Here is a 20,999-nt window from a genome sequence, read left to right on the forward strand (position 1 = left end):
GACTGGGTGAGATAACACGATCAAGAATAAATGGATAGCCAAATTTTCAGAATTGAATTATTATAACGTGGAGTTCGTCATTACACACAGAAGAAAAGGAACCTTTCAGCTCCAGTAATCACTCACAAGAGGTTTTTGTAGTTCATTCGAGGATGTGCGCCCGACAGGTGCATAGATGGAGAGGTAAGCTTTGAACAAACGAATGGATTTCCTAAATGAACAGGGCTGACCATGTGGCCAGCAGGCAACCGAGGCTCAGCTGAAACGGGAGTGATTATAATGAGAAGTTATCAAAAAGTTTTCAGCCAGGAACGTAGGTGGCACGTTTGAAGTCGAAGAATGAGATTGAATTTCCGTCTGACGATGTTGAAAATTGCATCGAGAATGAAGCACGTTGTGTTATTTCATTTTTCAGGGTTTTATCGGGCACTCGCAATTCGACTTACCAAAATGAAATTCGTTTCGTGAATGTCCCCTTCTTCCGAAGCGTATACACACATAGTGCTCGCTCTATCGAGTGATGCAGTGAATGTAATACAAAATTCTAAACGTTTGCGAAAGAATAATCCTTCACTGACGCTGGCAGCCAAATCACGAAGGCTTGTCGAAAGAGAAAACTGTGTGGTCGATTTTAAATTTAGTAGAAACGCAATGAAAAGAAAAGCTGGTACGGGTAGTCAATATCAAAACTTTGGTGCGCAGCTTATTTTCTGAATAAAAGCTTATCCTTTAGCCTTTGAAAATAAACATTGATAAACGGAAAGATAATTATTTGTAATTTTCTGTCGTGGCATATTGGAAGAAAAGCAGTTTACTTTTTTTTACGAGAAAATGAGTTTTCGCGTTGCAAGTCGCACTTTCATGAAGTTACCACAATCTACGTACATCAGAAAAATATTGTGTGCCAGCGTATAGCACATATTGTACAACATAACGTTTCACCCTGAATATTTTCGAAGCTTTGTTCTTTGATGGGTTCGCAATAACTCTAATATGACAGAGATATTGAAGTGGCAGTGCACCCATTTACTAAAATGAACGGACGATTATATAAATTTAAGTAACTTTATATGCTGCCGCTAACCATCCTACGTATGTTTAATTGGTTTTTGCACAAAACTATGTATGCAGGTATAAAATATGGCTATCAATGTGAGCATGTGTTTATATCAGAGAAGTCACTCACCAATGACGCTTGGATGAGGTTTCGAATGAAACACATAGTAATTCTGGCCTTAAAAAATGTTTAGTCATGAAACACCTATGGCAGAGCTAAATATACCCTCATCCAATATTTCCAACTTTAGCATTAGTTTTTTTACAACGAAATATTTTTTTGAAGACATTCTCTACAACATTACAAAAACCCTGTGTGTATTTTGTTATTGATACCCTTGGTCCACCTATTTTTTCACAGCCCTTACAAAGATTACATAAGAAGGAAGGACATAGGAGCCCTAACTGGTGCTGTGTGAATTCAGAAATGTCTTTGAAGTTGAATGTTTTATTTATTCTATTATACTGTACCATTTTTGGTACATGCTGGTGTTCACAAAGCCATTTTTCTGATGTAAGTTGAAAAACTCACTCGCGCTTTTCTTTGTTTTTCGACAAACGAAAATAATAAACAACAGTTTTTTCCAATAAACAACTCGCCTTTCTTCTGGTAAGCGTTCATTAAGTAAACAGCGTAACAACACCAATATAGCGAAACAAATTACCACTCGCCACTCCTTTATGAGAAACAGCAGCAGAACATAGGTGGAGAAGCACGAATGATATACAAAGTCGTTGCTTCTTTGAAAAAAGAAATATTAAATTTGCTAGCTCATCGTATAAATAACGAGCATCACATGATAGATAACACGCCCCCAAAAAGTACCGGACACCCTAATTCATTTGCATAATGAGTTTACTGGGCATCGTAATCTGAGCTGTACATGTGGCTGCGCAAAAGGCAAGACGCTGATTGCCACTACATTTTTTTACAAAGTAACGAAAGTCGTAATTACAGTATATCTAAATAGGATTAGAAACTTTCATCAGGAACGATGTAAGACACCATAATGTTGCATATTCAGGAGGCACAGTAGGTGACATATTTTTTTTTACTTTGTAAAAGCAGGATGTCAATAGAATGCTGCCAAGTTTACAACACTTCTCTGCACAATATAATCTGTGCTTTGCTTTGCAATGTTATGTCTCTATGGTGGTAGCTTACTTGAACACAATAGCGTGGATGGAATGTGCTGTTTTCTTGTCGATGCTTTTTACTTTTTACTGCAATAAACGAGCTTTTTACGATATTCGTAAAGCCATATTTGATGTAGTTTTTTAAATTTTCCTCTAATACATATCACTGACCCGTGCATCATATTTTGTTTGCTCACTCACTCACTCACTCACTCACTCACTCACTCAGGTACCTCAATTCAAAGCGCCAGACTTCCCCTATGATATGTTCAGTGACTCCTACGCAGCCCCACGCCCCAATCAGAGATAGCCAATATATTTTTAAAAACCATGCCTTAATCTGAGAGGGCGCTGCATCACCACTTTCAAAAAAACAGTACATTAGATCTCAAGAAATGATCAAGCAAAACAGAAACGAAATACACGACTGCTCATAGTATTCGAAAAGGGGGCTTGATTGATTTATTGTATTGTGTTCAGCACTGCGTGGGTATTTCCTTCCAAGATATTTTCTGTTTTTCTTTGCGCTGGTAGATCTATCTTAACTATGAACAAACTCGTCCAAGCAGCAGTTTTAGTGAAGTTATTGATTGATTGCCCCTTTTAACCTGGCGCATCCCACCACGGGCGATCGGTCATGAAACAAACGGGGCTTTGCTAAATAAAAAGAATTTGTTCATAATATCAAAATCTTAAGCAAAAGATAGTTTTTAAATAACGCGTTAGTGAGTCGTCCGCAAGACACGTAATCTCTGTCAGCTGCCGAGTGAGGCGCACGCCACGTGCGTTCCTTACTTACGGGGCAACAAACCTTGTCGACATAGCGAGCAGCTGGTCTGAAATTCGGGTGCCACCGTCTTTCTCCGTGCATCTACCGTCTTTCTCAGTAAACAACACGAGCGTGATATAAGGCGACACCCATGACTTTTCCACGTGAGGATCTTTCGCTAACGACACGTCCGGAGAAAACAGACTGAGGTTGCCGTAAACGACCAGTGCTGGTCATCCCATCTCGTAGGTCGAAAATGTGGTGACCGCTCGTAAAACTGAGCTGCCATTGCATGACTACATTCCTTCCGTGGAATCAATAGCCATTGCCCGATCACCGTTAAGCATTTTTACATTGTTTGATCAGTTTAACGTGGGGTTGTACCTTTTCTTCAGAGCAGTACGTATACGTTAGATTGTCAACGTTATCTTTAATCTTGTGTACCTTGTCCGCCCACGGAGGCAATTCGTAACGACATGAGATTGTAATACCGGCGTAACCGTTGACTCAAAATACGTTACTGTAATGTATTTATTTTATTTAAGTGGGGTAATGTCAGAAAGATTTGGAAGTGGCTAACAATACCTTCAGCCATAGAATACCCGTTATTTCGTGAATAAGTCACAATGCATTCGTAACTTACAAAACACCGAAAACCATCATTAAAAATTATCAAAAACATTTAGATCGCCCTTCAACGACATCGCAGTGGTTAAATTGCCAGCATAGCTAAGTCAAGACTTCAATCGCTATCGACTTCCTCATTCACCATGTCTCTTCAGCCGGGTTCCGCTCACTGCAGCACGAAGACTTCTCCCAGGGGTATGCAGTTTTTCCTGTTAGGTTTGGCCTGATTCCATTTTATCCCTGAGAGCATAATAATTAGATCACTCCATTGTATGCTCCACCCTGAGTATGGACTGCGTTTCCGACGACTTGGTAAACATTATATTGCTCCACTCTGCACTGGCTGCTTATTCGACGCATTACATGACCAGCCGAAGTGCACTTATTTCCACCTGTGATATGTGTACCTGTCACATATACAATGGTAGTGAAAGCAGATTCTGACTAGTTTTACGGGGTCTCACTTGTTCAGCAGGGCAATAAGGCCTAAGTTCGAGAAAAACTTGGTGTAGATACGCGAGATTAATGTGCGCACATTACAGCAGGAGAAATGTAAAACAAGCAAGCACACAGACAAAATTGATATTAAAGCTGGAGTTTGGTACTATTAGGGTGTCTTTAGAAGATTAGAGATGCTAGTGGTAAACAATATTAACTTGATGTTTTTGTGACCGATTTTTCAGAATTACAAACGCGTACACATCAGCAACAATAACGGCAACGTGAAAACAGCAGCAAAAGTATAAAGTACGACCAAACGTTTTATAGAGAACAGGAAAACGTAAAACAAATAGTAACAACAGGTGAAAGAACACCATACGTTCAAGACTAAGTCTTAATCCAACAATGCTGTCTGTGCTCTTCACAATCAGACTTTTTATTAGACGACATCACAACAAGCATTGTTTTTTTGTGTTGTTGAAATGTCTAACGAAGGCCGCACTTTGAATTATAAACTGAATTAATGTATGAACTTCCATCGGGAAAAACTTCTAAGACGTAAGCAAGCTTTGCGAGGGCTGAAACAGGCAACGAGTTCATACTTAGCTTACCCTCATGTTGTTCTTACAGAAGTTGCGTGTGGCTTACTGCGGGAAATGAACAACAAAGCAGCAAAGTACACCGCAGGGCTTATTACGCAAAAATAAATACTACTTGAGAACAGAGATTTTGCGAAGCTTGGAACTACACACAACATTCGAGAACTAGCAAAGGTTGGCATGCGTACATGTTTGTGGGCCATTGCATAAGTGGCTTTGAATCTCAAGCAAGTATATTTATATTCATAAGCTGGTATACACTTGTGCGAATGAGCTACTGCCAACAAGAAAAGTCTAACCATGGTAATTAGGCTCTAACGCAGTGAGCTTGACCCAAACGTAATATATTATGGAAGCAAAGGTTTAGTTACTAACCCCAGTGGCTTATATTTACCCCCTAACTATGAGCTTGGCATGATACAGCCGTAAAAACCATCCACCCATCACCGATAACATTACAGTTAGAGCAACGCGCCAACAAAAAACGTTAATGAAAAGTCAAAGGGTGTTATGTTTCGATAAAACGTTTTTTAATGCGAAACATTTCTTAGCGAACTTCGGTGACTTCGAGCTCTCTATCTATGTAGCTGTACTTGGGTTTTAGCAGCGCGAAAAATGCACAAAAGACAAGAAAGGGACGAGACAAGCACTGTAAGCACTGTCAGTGCTTGTCTCGTCCCTTTCTTGTCTTTTGTGCATTTTTCGCGCTGCTAAAACCCAAGTATGCCATACCAACTAGCCCAGTCAACCGCTCTATTACTATGTAGCTGCCTACGAATTTTAGCTCTGCCGGCCGTTTGGATAATGGTATCGATACCAAACTTTGTATGGCATAACAAGACGGTATGACGAGCATTTTTGACTAGTCATAACATGAAAATCAAGACTTGTATGTCATGAATGTCGTGATTTACGTTTCAATGTCTTGCTGCTCTTGCGGTGGTTTAGTTGACATGTCATGTTGGAAACCTTGTATAGTATGACATGATTGCATGGCAAACACAAGCGACAGATGCTAACAAGAAAATCATGAGATGGGTGTCCTGTAACAACATGACTACATGCCACGCTCATGATATGCTCGCGGGCGTTTCGCTAGCGTCACATATACCGAATTTCGAATTACGGTACGTGAATGGATGACGAAGGTATGTGACTGGTGCAAACGTGATAATCATGAGATGCGTGCCACGTAACAACATGACTACATGCCACACTCATGATGCTCTGGCGCTCGTTTCGCTAGCTTCACTTATACCAAATTTGGTATTACGTGACGTCAATAAATGACAAAGGTATGCCACTGGGGCGAACATGATAGGTATAACTGTCAGTTCAAGCGCACGAATAAACAGAAAGGAAGAGAGGACAAGCACTTTCTCGCAACTAAACTGTTTATTAAAAGGGCAGAATATATATACAGGCAATTAAAAAACAACGCATGCGTGTGCAGGCAAAAAGTACATCCGTGGCACAACGAGAACACAGGGTAAAAGAAGAGAGATTATCTCGGAACATAATCTAGAAAAGCAAACTCTTTATCGTGCAGCAAAACCGAAGGCTGGCTGACGCATTGTTCCCTTCTTTTTCTTATGTGAAAAGCTTCTGTCAACTCACGAGTTAATTTATGTTTAGATCGAAAAACCACTTCAGTATCCTGAAAAAGAAGATAACAACCGCACTCTCTGCAATGAGCCGCGAGATGCGATGCACCCAAAGATTTCAAAGAATAATCGTGCTCTCTGAGACGAACATTGACGCACCTTCCCGACTGACCGATGTACACTTTACCACAGCTAAAAGGAGTCATGTAAACAACGCCCATTGCGCAGTCCACGATCTTTTTGCTGTGTTTCATGCGACATTGCGGAAACTCTCTGCGCATGCGTGAACAAATAGATGGCCGTTTGCTTTTGGCTGAGAAAAGCACATCGACTTTATATCTATTAGCGAGTTGCTTAAGTTCATGCGATGTCTTATGAAGGTAAGGAATCACTGCTATTCTCCTACCTTTTCTACTCTCATTACGACGCCCAGAGTGGTTCCCTTCAAATTTAAGTTTCTTAATCATGTTGTTACAAACGGACGTGATGACATCATTAGGATACCCTGCTTGTACTAGTTTCATAACTTGACTATGAAAGCTCATTTTCATTCTGTGTTGACAGGACTTTTTTAGAGCAAAACCCAAACTCGTAGTAACGATACCTCTCTTCACCAGCTTTAGAGTGGCTCCACCTGTAATTGAGTATAGGCTTTACGTATCTAGGACAATAATACCAGCAAATATGCTGACGTGACGTTCGATGACCAAGTTAAGATCTAGAAATTGCAGTTGCTTTAGACGCGGCAATTCAAAAGAAAAGTTTAGTTTCTTGCCTGTTTCTTTAAAAGTCTCGAAAATATTCATATCTCGCGTAAAATCTGAGGACGTAGTGAACACAAGAAAATCGTCGACGTATCTGAATACGGGAACCGGGAGTCCTGAAAAATGATTTTGAAGTGCTACATCAATGTTTCCGAGAAAACTTTCGCTTAAAATCGGAGCTATTGAAGAGCCTATGCATATCCCTGATCTCTGGACAAAAAGATTGCCACTCCAAGCCACAAAAGTTGACTTCAGGTAGAAGCTAAGTAATTCTAGAAAACTGGATACAGAAGTTCCACACTTCAGGCTGAAAGACAATTCATCATTATCCTGCGTGATGCAGCTTTGAACGCTTGCCATCAGCTCATCTTGAGGATTCGAATAGTACAAGTCCTCAATGTCTATACTGAAAGCGCTACATTTGCTAGAACTATCGGTGCTCAGAAACTGTACCCCCTCTTCGGAATTACTGACACGAAAAGGATCCGGGATAGCAAAAGTTTCTAAACAGCTTTGCAGGTATCTCGAAACAACATTTCGCCACGTGTCTCTTTCGGACACAATCGCTCTGAAAGGCATTTCTTGCTTGTGTGTTTTGACCGAAAAAAAATATATCAAGTTCAGATCGCTTAGCAGATTTTACCGCAGAAGCTAACCGCTCAAAATTCATGTCAGAAAGCAAAGAACAAGCAATTTTTCTTTACTTTTGAACTCTTGCAATTTGCAGGTACAAAGTTCTCGTCGAGTGCTTTCACGGCCCTCTCCGAAAAGGTTCCCTCATTCATAACAACAAAGAAACCTTCCTTCTCAGCTACAAGAAGTTGTACTTTGTTATCTGCCAAAAATTTACAAATTGGGCAAACTCTGTCCCTACCCTGTGCGTTCATCTCAGTCTTAACAATGGCATCTACACACTCCGAAATGTACCTGGGTCGCTTTTCTTCCACCAGTTGCCTGGAAATGGACCATGCTAACACCAACTTGTCCACCCGCTTGAGTGACGGCTCGAAACGAAACTTGGGACCAAGACCAAGAACATCAAGGTGCTTGTCAGGAAGTGTTGTGGCGCTGAGTTTGAACACTTTTCCAGCTTGCACATGCGACTTCTTTCTCTTTGGAAGTAGTGGAAGAACTTGTCGCCAGAGATACTCGGCCGTGTCGTTGCCAGTGCGGCACCAGTCCCTGTAGAACGGCTGCCAGCTAGTACCATGAATCAAGCTTGCCGACACCTTCAACCAGTTCTTGTAGCTCCTTACTTGCCAGAGCAAATCGGACCGCAGAACATGATAATCATGAGATGCGTGTCATGTGAGAACATAACTTCATGACAAAGTCAAGGCGCCAATACATTTTGACGTGACGTTGTGCGCGTGCTCGCCGGCGTTCATTTCGTCGCGTCACGCCGGCGTTGCCGTGCCAGGCGCCAGTCCTGCTATATATATATATATATATATATATATATATATATATATATATATATATATATATATATATATATATATATATATATATATATATATATATATATATATATATATATATATATATATATATATATATATATACATATTCGCAGGCGCGCGCCACGCTGCGTTGCTTGAGGCATGCGCGTTTCGGCGCGTCCGGCGTCCCTCAGTCGCGAAAAGAGTGAGACGTAGCGTTGCCTGAGTAACGCATCGGCGCGAAATGCAGCATGTCGCATTTCGCGCCGTTGCCGTCGGGCTGCGCTGACGGATGCTGGTCGCTCTGGTCGCGCCTGGCGTCGGACATTAGAGTGCTTGCGTTTTGCTAACGTAGCGGCGCTCTGCCCAGCGTGCGCGTGCGTCAGCGCTGCATTGGAGTATATTGGGCCCTTCATATAGTGCTCGCGGCCGTTTTGCTGGCTCCACAGATACCAAATTTGGTGTTACGTGACGTCAATGGATGACGAAATATATGACTGATGCAAACGTGATAATCTTGACACGCGTGTCGTGTAATAACATGAGAACATACCACGCTCATAGCGGGCTCACTCCACATACACTAAACTTCGTCACACGTGACGTGAATAGACGACGAAGGTAGACGACACATCCAAACATGATAATCATGAGTGTGAAGTCATGTGCGGTATCATTCGTCTCCACCTCTTAACGTGCACTGCCAGATTATGAAGTGAAATATGAACCTTTCTCATTCGTGCTTCGCATATCATAGATTCTGACTGTACGTGGGATCTGCCAATTTTTTTTTTTGGGGGGGGAGGGGGTAACACTTTTACAAACTTTTATTTCAATTTCTTGTTATTCAGTATTTTTATTATTTGAATGACTCATTTTTTTACTTTCTCATCAACGACAATGCGGACGCGGACATCAGAATTCCTGAAATATGAGCGATTTAATGTTATCGCGTTGAAACCTCATCACATTGAAAGTCCTCCTCTTTTCGAAGAACCCCGGAACAAAGACCCGATGAAAGAGGCCGAGCTAGCGTCCCATGCTGACGAGGTGTAAGAAGCAGAGATTATAGCGGCAGTGAAGTCTACATAGATAAGCTGTATGGTAACGTTGAGACATTATTTACACTTATCTTTCTCATTTTTGTCAGCTTCAGTGATGCTTTTCGAAGCATCGCCGATCAATGAAGATCGAATAATTCGCCTTTATTTTTGCTGAAAAAAAAACAACGACAACATGGGCATAATGATTGCCACAAGCAAAGTACCAGAGAATACAAAATAAAGCTTCATAATTTTATTGAATGCAAAAGAAGACACACAATAATACACACATTAGATGCATCTGCTCAGAGTCCTCTGATTCATGTGCTTTGTTTTATTGAATATTAGCGTCCATTAGCAACCAAGTAGGCTCTCCTAACTTCGTTATAAAACAAAAAGTTGGTGTACACCATTACCGAAGCTCTGCATTTTGTACCGCTATAACAGCTGCACGAGAACCAAATAATTGTGTTACTTTTTTGTGTGTGCGAACATTCTGTTATTCGGCGAAACAAAAAGCCATCTATATATATATATATATATATAGTCCAGAGTCCACAGAGTCCAGAGATAAGCTTAAAGTGCTTTTCTTTTGCAAGCAAACGCAATCACTATAGTATACTCGCAACCACGTGTAGGTATTGTGGCTGTAGTTGTTGCACGTTCCAGTGTTGCCATTAGACCAAAGTTCTGATTAGCCTCTTAAGCTGTACATTAAATAAATCACCTTGCATAAAGGTTTGTTCTCCAGTTCCAGCCAGTTAGTAATAGCGTAACCTTTCGAAGCATGAAGGGACCTTAGAAGCGCATCGTGCCACACCAGACACAGGGTTTAGGCTATTTTGTACATCGCGGAGCTCACAAAAACAAATAACTACTAGCGTCTGCGAATGTTTCTGTAGCATTCATTCCATTCGAAGAGGTATGATAGTACGTTTATTTCTGGTCCCTGTCAATGGTGACCTGCGTGTTGAAGAAAAAAATAACAACAGTGGACGCCATATTCTTTTTAAATTCGCCAAGAACTCCTGAACTAAAGCAAACGGGACCGTCTCAATAAAAGGTCTTTACAAAAGCAATATTTGATTTAGAAATAAATTCGAACATATAATAGTAAATTTATCTTGTGTGCGATACAAAAGAATGTGAAGCGTAGATGGTGTAGAGACGAATACGAGAACAATGAACAACAGTGATATTCGCGAAGTTTTATGTGTCCTTATAACCCACGGTGACCACCGTTGATGTTCTGTCGTGTAAAGTATTAACAGCTGCGAAAAAATCTAGAGATATATTTCTGCAGCAAGCCATAACGGGAACATTAATGCTCATTTCCATTGATGTGGCGTTTAGATTTGCGGTCTCTCTTTGCGTGTGAGTGTTTCTCTTAGCACTTCATAAAGTGCAAGAAAAAGTAAATCAATGTGCAAGGGTCAGTATGGCATTATCAAACTAAATGGTTGGGAAGCCAAGCAAGAAGAAATAACAAAACAAAGGTAAATCTTTTGTTTTCCAGCCACAATCTTAGACTGTGCATCAACAGTGTACGTCACTCACCAGAAGGCAACACGAGAGAAAATCAATGGGAAGCGTATGACATAGAAAATCAAAAACACTTTCTCATCACTTGTGAAGTCGGCCACCTCGCTTCAACAATACTTCGTTATTTTGAAAAGTTACTCTTTTAAAATCGGGCACTCACGTATTAGAAAAGGTGACACTGAGTGAGTCATTCCCGAAACATATTGCACTAAAGAACTCGGCGTCACGAGCATTCGCAAATATATGCGCATAAACTGGCAGCAGCAACCAAATTAGCAAAGATGGCGCGACGTGAAGCACAGTGACGTCTTAATCTATGGACTCGCATGGGCAAACCACATCATGTCTTAGAAGCCACTTCCAATGGCGACAATGTACGCACACATGTGGTGGCACATTGAAATACGCTTTTGTCATCGAGAAACTAATGGGCCAATTGCAGCATGCATAATTCAGGCTTGAAGTCCGTGGAAGGCTGAGCACGACGTGCAAGAACTTGCAACATGACTCAGGTTGATATGCTCACGTATCCTCAGTTTTTCCTATTTATGGTGTACCGTATACGGGGCCCGGCTTGCTCTTCTCTTCCACAGTTACGGTAGAATATACCTCTGGTCATAATCTTTCACTTTTGCTGCTTAGAATATTGCATTAGGCATTCTTTAGTCAAAGAAGATAAAATGATTCAAGAGTAAAGAAAAAGAACACTTCTCAAAAGAAAATATCAACGATGGGAATTATTAGTTAGGACTTGTGGTCCCGATATCGCAGCGTTGTCCCTTTCGTTAGTTTACGATATAATTATCAACAGACTGCGTCAGTACATCATTGCTGAAAGTTACATGAAATGTCTCGCGTTCGCCTGTTTCTCGCATAATATTGGAACATCTTCTAAAGAAAAACGGGACGAAAAAAAGTGCTGGAAAAGTGAGTAAGTGAAACATTTTCATTAGGCCCACAACAGACCAAAATAAACGCAATGTTGCCTGGCTATGCCAACTAGGCACCATGAGAGGGAATATTCGAATCACTTTGTTTGGACAAAATCACGAGTTATGGCCTTTTTATGATTGCGGCTAGTATGTATCACCATGAGTCAAAGTAAAAACATTGTCGGTTCGAGTGCCGGTTCGTTAGCAATAACTGAATGAGAAATTGAAAAAGGCTTGCTTTTCGATGCGATTAAGTGTTGGAATACTGTCAGACCACATTGGTTCTGTTGGCAAGTTGCATTTAGCATTGAATAATTTCCCTACACTTGTACACCTGGTTGATTTTGACGTAATGTCTCGTCTCGGGTGGACCTATCTAACTGTTTCCAATAAAACTGGTCTTGACGAGTAGTTGAAGTCACGAATGTGGTCATATGCACGGCTTGGGATATCCACGGATATTTATCAGCACTTTTCATCTGTTAAGGATGTGTGTCTTATCGGTTTGTTCAACTTCATTGAATGAAATGTTTCGAATAATTTTTTGGGAGCCGTCTCTACACATCATAAGCTATTGTTGAAATTTTTTTTAATTTGCTCATAACTCTACTGGAAAACGTCCTGATAATCCTTATACTGAATGTGAAGCTTTTCCGTTCTATTGCGCTTCATTAGAATTAAGATCAGTAAAATATTTCGATAGCTATCACTACAATTCAAGCCGCAATCACCTGTGCGGAATCACAAAGGACGATTTGGACCTCAAATAAACCGGCTTTCACAATGAAAGGTGGCTGTAATGAGGAAGTTTTAATGGTAAATCAACAATCACCTACCGAACTTTTTTACATCAGCAATGCCCCAAGATACAGACACTGTGCTCTTCAACGATACTGAATAATTGTCTCCGGTAGTTTGTGAAGCAATAATGGATTTACTAGAAAAATAAAATGCGGCCTTTGATATAGCCGGATGGTATTTCTAGCTGCCGTAATAAGCTGTTCACAAATACTGTCACTACGCAGCACGAGACGCTAATAAATGAAACGAAACCAACAACTACGATTGAATCAGACACCTAAAAACTGTGTGACTGGTACTACATAAAAGCCAACTTGAAACTGCCTACACAGAGGGGCTCGAACAAAAAGGAGTGGATAGAACAACAAGATCTCAAAAAGGAAGCTTGCCCAATAAGTAGTGAAAGGTCAGTGATTTAGAAAAAACTTTCAGAAACCGTAACGAAGTGCACGGAAAGCCAAGAATAAGAAAAATGAGTACGAAAGAGGTGGCAAGAAATATAGAAACAAGCGTTATCATAAAAGCAGCAGAATCGACGAGAAAAGTGGACAGTCTTGAAGGATTGAGAGGGAAGACGAAGACTGGGAAGAGTGAAAACACAGGGTCAGAGTGGTAAGCGGTGCGAGATGAAATGGATTGCAATCATCTGTCGGGGGAAAACCAAGCGACCGCGACCTTCGATTAAGAAAGCCACGATGGTATCGTCCACGACAGTTTGTCGGTCGGCAGATTGGACCGTGCCACAGACATAGCACTGGTGTGGGGTGCGCAGCTGTCCCACTCTTCCAGATCAAGAGCTTTTTGCCTCTGACGCTATTACAGTTGATCTAATATAAGTAGCTGGCTTTGCCGGTAGCTTTCACGAACAGCTGGCAATGTGTTATTTATAGCAAAGAGGCTTTTCGTAAAAAAGCGCCACTTAAAGCCAGATAAAGCATTGGTATAACTTATCCAGACAAAAAAAAGTTTATTTGTTTAGTTTCTCCTGCTTCTGCCTTTATCCCGTCAGCGTTCGTGCCGTTATTTTTTTCATTATCTACGAACTAGTCCTTACTTTTTCATCAACCTTGTAGCTCCACACTTTGGAGGATTGTTATTGGTTACGCTGGTCAATTTATTACGTCACCCTCCTTTTGATCTTTTTATTTGAATAGAAAAGTACCCAAATAGGATGTTCGAAAACCCAAAGCTTTTGTTGCATGTAAAGACGGCCATAATCTAATCCTACAGACCTCTCAAGCACGTATCGTATTTCACATGTACATAACACATAAAAGGTTAGCTTACGCTCTTTTCGTTATTGAGTAAAGTATGTATTATGAGATGACACAGATTAGGATTACTGTTCATATAAGTAGTGCATGCGGTTTGCCACACACTTACTCTGGCACGCGTTGTTTTGTCGCTGGTACTTTGCTACATCAAAGCACAGTATGCGGCAAAACACACAGTAAAGAAAATTAGGCAGCACGTGAGAAGCTCGATCCAAGTGGGAAAAGGTAGTTCGAGAGAGAGTTGCTGGGAAAAAGGAAATGAATTGACGGAAAAAAGGGAATCGGAAAGAGAGGTGATTGATTGATTTGTGGGGTTTAACGTCCTAAAACCACTATATGATTATGAGAGATGCCGTAGTGGAGCGCTCCGGAATTTTCGACCACCTGGGGTTGTTTAACGTGCACGCAAATCTGAGCACACGGGCCTACATCATTTTCGCCTTCATGAAAGAGAGGTGAGGCTGTGGAGGTGAGTCGCGATATATAATGCTGAGAACAAGATCGAAGAACGTTTTTATTTTTTTTCTTGCAGCTGAACTGACACGTTTGAGTTCACCGTGTGCCATTGAGAGGACATTGTAATATCAATCCAACGCACCTTATCTCCTTACTTTTCTTCTTACCGCCCCCCAAAAAAAATGTCGGTGGCTTTGGAGGTGGCCGAGCAGTCACCCCTGAAGAAGGAACCAATGCGGCCCTGAAACGTCGGGTCACTTTGTAGCTTTAAAATTGTACCGTTAGAAACTTTACACTGTACGTGGCTAGAGAGGTTATTTTTTTCGTATGAACTTCCTGAATATGTGCGCCACTTTCTTCAGAACCTATATAGGACTGTACATGTACATCTGATAATTTGTTTTTTAATTCTTTTTTGTAACAATTAAGTGAAAAGGCGTAGCCTTCACCAACTAACAATGACAACTCCTTTGTTTTGTTTTTCGCTTCAATGAAAGTGGGAGAACATCTATATTTGACAGAAAGACTATGCGTAGAAAGAAAGAAGTAATGAAGAAGAAATATATATAGAAATAAAGAGACACCAAGAAATTTTTGGCGAACTGAGATTCAAACCAACGTTCCCAGAAATTGAAAGCTATCATCTTAACCTGTCAGCTGTCAAGGTATGCAGTAGGTCATGACATGGTATTCTAGAGTAATAGAGTATGGCACAGTATAGTTTAGTTTAGTATGCTATACAATAACAAGGGAGTGGCAAAGGGACGTCAGGTTTAGGCGAAAAAAACTGGGAGGTGATAACAAGAGAGAGAATAAGAACTAGAAGAAAATGAATTGAAAAAAAAGGAGGTAGAGAGATACAAAGTGGGTGAGAAAACCATAACATAGAGAAATGAATAGAAGAGAGAGAAAACAAAATATAAATACTGATAGGGATACTGAAAAGAAACAGTGACTTCGTTTAGATTAATGAACTGCACACTCAGGGCTCCAATATCTTCATTAATGGCTTCATTATTAGCCAATAAAATTGAGGTTGCAATTTCATTTACTAACTACGCTCACGTGCCATCAAAAACTACAACATTTATTTTCCGTATTTTTGCGACACTGGTGTATTGAAATATTTCGAATCTTCATATTCTAGGTCTATGGCACCTAAAGAAGAAAATCGAGTTCATTCCTGTCGCTTAGATGCTGCGCAAGTCCCAATAAACGCCTCCGAAATCTACTGCGTCACGGTATCTCGAAAATAGAAAAAAGTAAAGCTAGTCATGAATATTATGGTGTAACGAGGAGCGGAAAAGAGAGAGATTAGCGGGTAAAAGCCTAGCCAATCTTAGTTCCCGCCAGCTTCCCTGTGACATAGCTTTGCTTAACTTTACGCAGGTTGCACAAAGTTACTTCTTAATAAAAACCACCGGGCCCACGCAGAACGCAACGCACAGTCACAGCAAAAGTTGGAAGGGCGGCATTCAGAGCCTTTTTAAAACACTGTTTGGTTATTTGGTCATACTTGAAGTACACTTGCAGGGTACCCACCACGTCATAAATTATCATAATTCTTTTTTCATAGTAGGGATGAAATCACCATTGCATCCTTCGTCGTTTTTCAGTAAAGCGTGCTATTCGCTTACACACTTGCAAGAAATTTTGTTCAATATTTTGATGCAACGTCTGACAATGGTGAAAAGTTAGGCCTGAAGCTCTTTCAATGGGTTGAAGCATTTGACGCCCCACTCATTTCGCACTTCGCATTGTTCGATGCCATGGTTGCTTCTTCGCTGTTCGAAGACGCTTGATTACTCATATTAACGCAATTTCTTTCATGACGTCAGTCCTGTCTAAAGCCATTTGCAATGGAGCTTTAAGGAATAGCATGGCTCTTTGTTAGAGTACTGGGCTGGCACGCAGGGGACCCGTGTTCGAATCTTATCGTACCCTTCCTTAGCTCTTACCTTATTTCTTGTGATAGGTGGCGGCTGAACAAAATTACGGCACCAAAAAAAAAAATAAAGTGACACCTGTTGTAATCTCATAAGAGCTTTCGCTGTAAAAGGCAGAAGACGAGAAAAGCGCTACACAGAGAGAGAGGGAGAGATATAAGTGAATAGAATAGAGAGATGATACGAAGCAGAAAGACTTCAAAAGAGGCACGTAAAATGTAGAAAAATAATGCAAAGCTGGTGAAGTAACTTATGAAATAGCAAGAGATGGGATGAAGGAAGAGGTCAGAGAGCAAAAGCCTAGTCAAGCTATGTGCCCACCAGCTTTGCTCTGGCGGAGCCTTGTTTAACTTAACGCAACTTCCACCTACTCTTTTTCTTAAAAAAAAAAGCGTGAGTGTTTTGGAAGAGCTGGCCTCGAAGGAGAACTGACAGGCTGTTATTGATTGATAAACAGCAGGCAACCTGTCAGAAGTACGCGTGCAGTGCGATGCATGTGCACGTTACGGAACCAACGTGGACAAAATTTTTTTGCACCATGGCATCAGTTTTAGGCTGACTTGCTTTATTGCAAAAAATATAAATAACCAAACAACCTATCTTTATTGTACTGCCGTCAGGAAATAACCACATAATTTCGTCTCAATAGTCATCGAAATTGTTTTAGTTGTTTAATAAAAACACTACAGGGGTACTTGTGTCAGTGTCAGCTATTGTCATATGACGTCACTCCTCTTCTAGTTGAATTACCAAAAGATCATACAGCTTTATTTTCCTAAGGCTACCACTACAAATTGTATCACGCATATGAATTTCAAATTACCAAATAAGTGCCTAATTTCCTGGATGGTATCACTCATTTTTAACTTCATCATGTTCCCATGTCATCAAAATAGCAATCAAAAAGTTATAAGCACTCGCAGTAGCCCCTTTTCTTTCTCAGCGAGCTCGCTCAACAACTACGTTCGAGAAAAAAAATTCTTGCTTTGCATGAAAAGAGCATCAATGGGCCAACTGTTCTTGAAGGATTCCGCACAAAACTTTACTAAAAATATACAAAATGCCACAGTTTTTTTCTACCGAATACATGTTGGTAGGTAGCGATTCATGTTATTACGAGCACGAGCTGAGTGTTATCTTTGAAAATGCAGCATCGTCACTTCTTGCTCATAATTTGATTATTCCCCGCAGAATAAAGTAACAAATTAGCCTTCGCATATTCCCGGACGCCTGACTTACGATGACTAAGGAATATAATATCGCACATTAGGTGTGATTTTTATCTAAATACTAAAATGACCAAAATTGTTCAGCCCACATATAATCCATTAGCAGGGCAAGCTAACGAAAAATGCAAAACAAAACGTTAGTATTGAACAAGAATACTGTAAAGGCCGCGAATATCTAGCATGCTGCGAGCAACATCAGATTATTTTGGGAACCACTATTTAATCTCGTCTAATATTTCGTATTATCCTCGAAAAATGGGGAGTATGCTAATTTTTCCACCACCATTAATCTTCATTGAATCCAGATATTTGAGGATAATGACAAGGGTTTTTGCGCTTATAAATGCACATTCCTGGGCGGAGACTATGGAGAGGATAATCAATCTCAGTATTTTTTTATGCCGAGGTTTTCTTGATGAAGTCAGCGGTTGTTCTCCGCGGAACGAAGAAATAAAAAGACAAGCTTGCATTAGTACGCAGCTCAGCGATAAAACAAAGTCGAGATATTAAAGGACTCTTTTATTAAGTGGCAGAAATTTGACATTGCATGCGAGATTGAGTAGGGAAAGCTCGCCAATAAACTCTAACCGAAGGCATGCACATTTATGCGTCCAAAGAATGTCCTTGCTGACGCCGCTAATAGAGTGAGAAGGTGTTTTGAAGCTGCAGGAGAGGTGAAGTCGAAAACTATATTTGCAAGTGATAGGACAAACGAGTGAATATCTGATATGTAGGTGTATATTAATAGCCAGTCATATACACAGGACACCTAGCTATTATTATATAGTTTAAGAATATGCTGACGAACTCTGTGACACCGAAACCATATGCACGTTGCTTACACTCGAATAAAGTGTGTCACAATATTTTTATGTTCTGTTTATAGGCTCAATTAGGTAAGCTTAATATTTATCTTCTGAAGAAATGGAGCCAAGTAGAACATTTTGTGAAAACGCCGTACATCTCTTTCTGAGACATTCGAATAAACCCTTTCCAAGTTCCTGTTTATCAAGTACCTTAGCGTGTGCATCGTTCAAGATTATATCACCTGACATGCCCGTATGCGAGCTGTGATTGCAGTGATCCCTAACGATCCGCGTACAAACAACATGCTTTCCTCACAGCGGTTTTTGTTAGCGATAAGCGTACGCAGACATTGTTTGTGCACCCGCGAACAAAAAGTACAGCATCTCATTGCCACCACAATCGTTTTGGCCTTGTCGCATTCAAGCGGGAAAACAACCGCGGCAAAATATTATGAAATGCGGAACGTTAGAAAGAACTGCAATCACGGGGATGCATAGGCACGTGAGCGGGCATTCGACGTTGTATGCTTTTGTATTAAACGGGCACCGGCAGTAAGCGGAAAGGTGCTATTACTCAGCAGATAGGAATTTGTAAACTATAGATCGTCCGCAACTTGTGTGTGGTCACCGCACCTTACAGTGCGACCGCAGATTTGTTAACTCTGGCCAGACATAGCTGGACCACGCAATTAGTATGCATATCCTCGCTTTTCCCGAGTTATCCACACGTGTGAAATTTATTTATTGTAAGTTTGCGAGAGGGTAAGCTTTGCTATTGCTGTTTTTCTTAACTTTCCTATAGTGTGAGTTCAAAGACGGTCTTTGATGTGCTCCACTCCCCACCTTCCCTTTTTTTTTACGGGCGAAATCCTTAAAGTCAAGGCTTTCCCGTTGTCGCGGCGTAGCCAGCTGCTAGTACTGGATCACCCACTAGACGGCTCTGCAGCGCTCGACTCCCTCAAACGCGTGCACTGGTGGGATGGAAGACACAGATGACAGTTAGAGATCCAGACCTGTAGACCACGTTCGCTCTCGGTGCACTTTTTCTCTCTCGACGCACTTTTTCTCTCTCGACAGTCTTCAGTCTGTGCGCTTCGATAATAATATGAAGGAAGAAGACAGGGTGGCTGAGCGAAGGGTTCGTAAAGTGGTTGCAGCGCGTGCTTGACGTCAAGACTCGGATGTGAAAGCTGGAAAAGCCGAAGCAGCGTGGGCTCGTCGTCAACAACTACAAGCCACTGATCGAGAGGCGGTGAGGACTCGCGCAACAGCGGCGAAATGCGCACGAAGACAAGCCTACCCGGGCCTGAGAGCCCGCGAAGCGGCGGTGGCACGGAAGCGCTGGCAAGCGGATCCTGAGGTGGTGGGTGAGGGATGCTGCAGCCAAGTGCCTGAAGCAGTCGCTACCTGAGGTTGGTGGCACCGATGTGCGCTTCAGGCGCGACTTTCTACATCGCAGTACGGATGATTCACGGTTCACCACATTTACCTCTGGGTCTTCGCCCACTCATTATCATTCACATCGTAAATATAGCGGGATTTTTTCCCGCACTTTCTTTACTCTTCTTCCGGTCTATAACTGATTCTTTCCCCAGTGAACTGTGGTATACCTGTTGTGCCAAACTGGTTAATATTCCTGCCTTTGACATCTCTGCGATGTTTCTTCCTTCCTCCCTGGTGCGAACTGTTTTCGAGAAATCGGCCACATCGCGGACTATGCTAGACTCCTGCTCATGAGAGGGCAGTACGCCTCTCACTACACCAGCGTTTTCTTGCCTTCCAATATTTTATTTTGTATTTGTCTATCTCTTTTTTATTTTTGCTCATACCTTTTTTTTCTGCATATACATATAAAACCAGTGTAAAAGTGTCAGCCGTACAAAAGGCGAGTAAGTTAGATCAAAATCTAGAAAAAAAAATGAATGATACGATTAGCGCCAGCTTATATCTTGACGATGCATGGATGACAGCTTCGACACACGAGAGCAAAACGAATAACGGCGTTTGCCCCTTTTTTGTCTCATTACTATTTCTGCTTCGTAGACTCCAACTACTTCTTGTACTTCTACTTAGACCACTGACCCTACCGTGCATTACGAAAGTGAACCAGAGTGTCTGACAAGCGTTCCAGAGGGCCTAGCGTTCACGTTTGGGTCATTCTTGTTACGGCCTTGGGGCACCACACGAACACATCCGCACTGGACAAAGGTGGTGGCTTCGACATTTACGATGAAGCTACGACTGGCTGGCCCCAATTTTATGACGCCATTAAAACGAAAACCGAGATTAGTCGCTGACCTTTTGACGAACCGAAGGAGTTCAAATAAAAGAATTAAGCAAAAAGAAAAGTTCAAGGGGAGTATTGAGGTGATAAAACCCGTGACAAAGATCCTCGGGTAAAAAAGACATAAAAAGAATGAAAAATAGGCATGAAATGACCATTCTGTGAGATGGCCAGTGGGAGAGGAGGGATGATTGTTAAGACCTATACGGGAGTTTGTCGGAAAATGTCCGTGGTGAAACTACGTCGC

The sequence above is a fragment of the Rhipicephalus microplus genome, chromosome 9 (assembly GCF_043290135.1).
Source record: "Rhipicephalus microplus isolate Deutch F79 chromosome 9, USDA_Rmic, whole genome shotgun sequence".
NCBI lineage: Eukaryota > Metazoa > Arthropoda > Arachnida > Ixodida > Ixodidae > Rhipicephalus > Rhipicephalus microplus.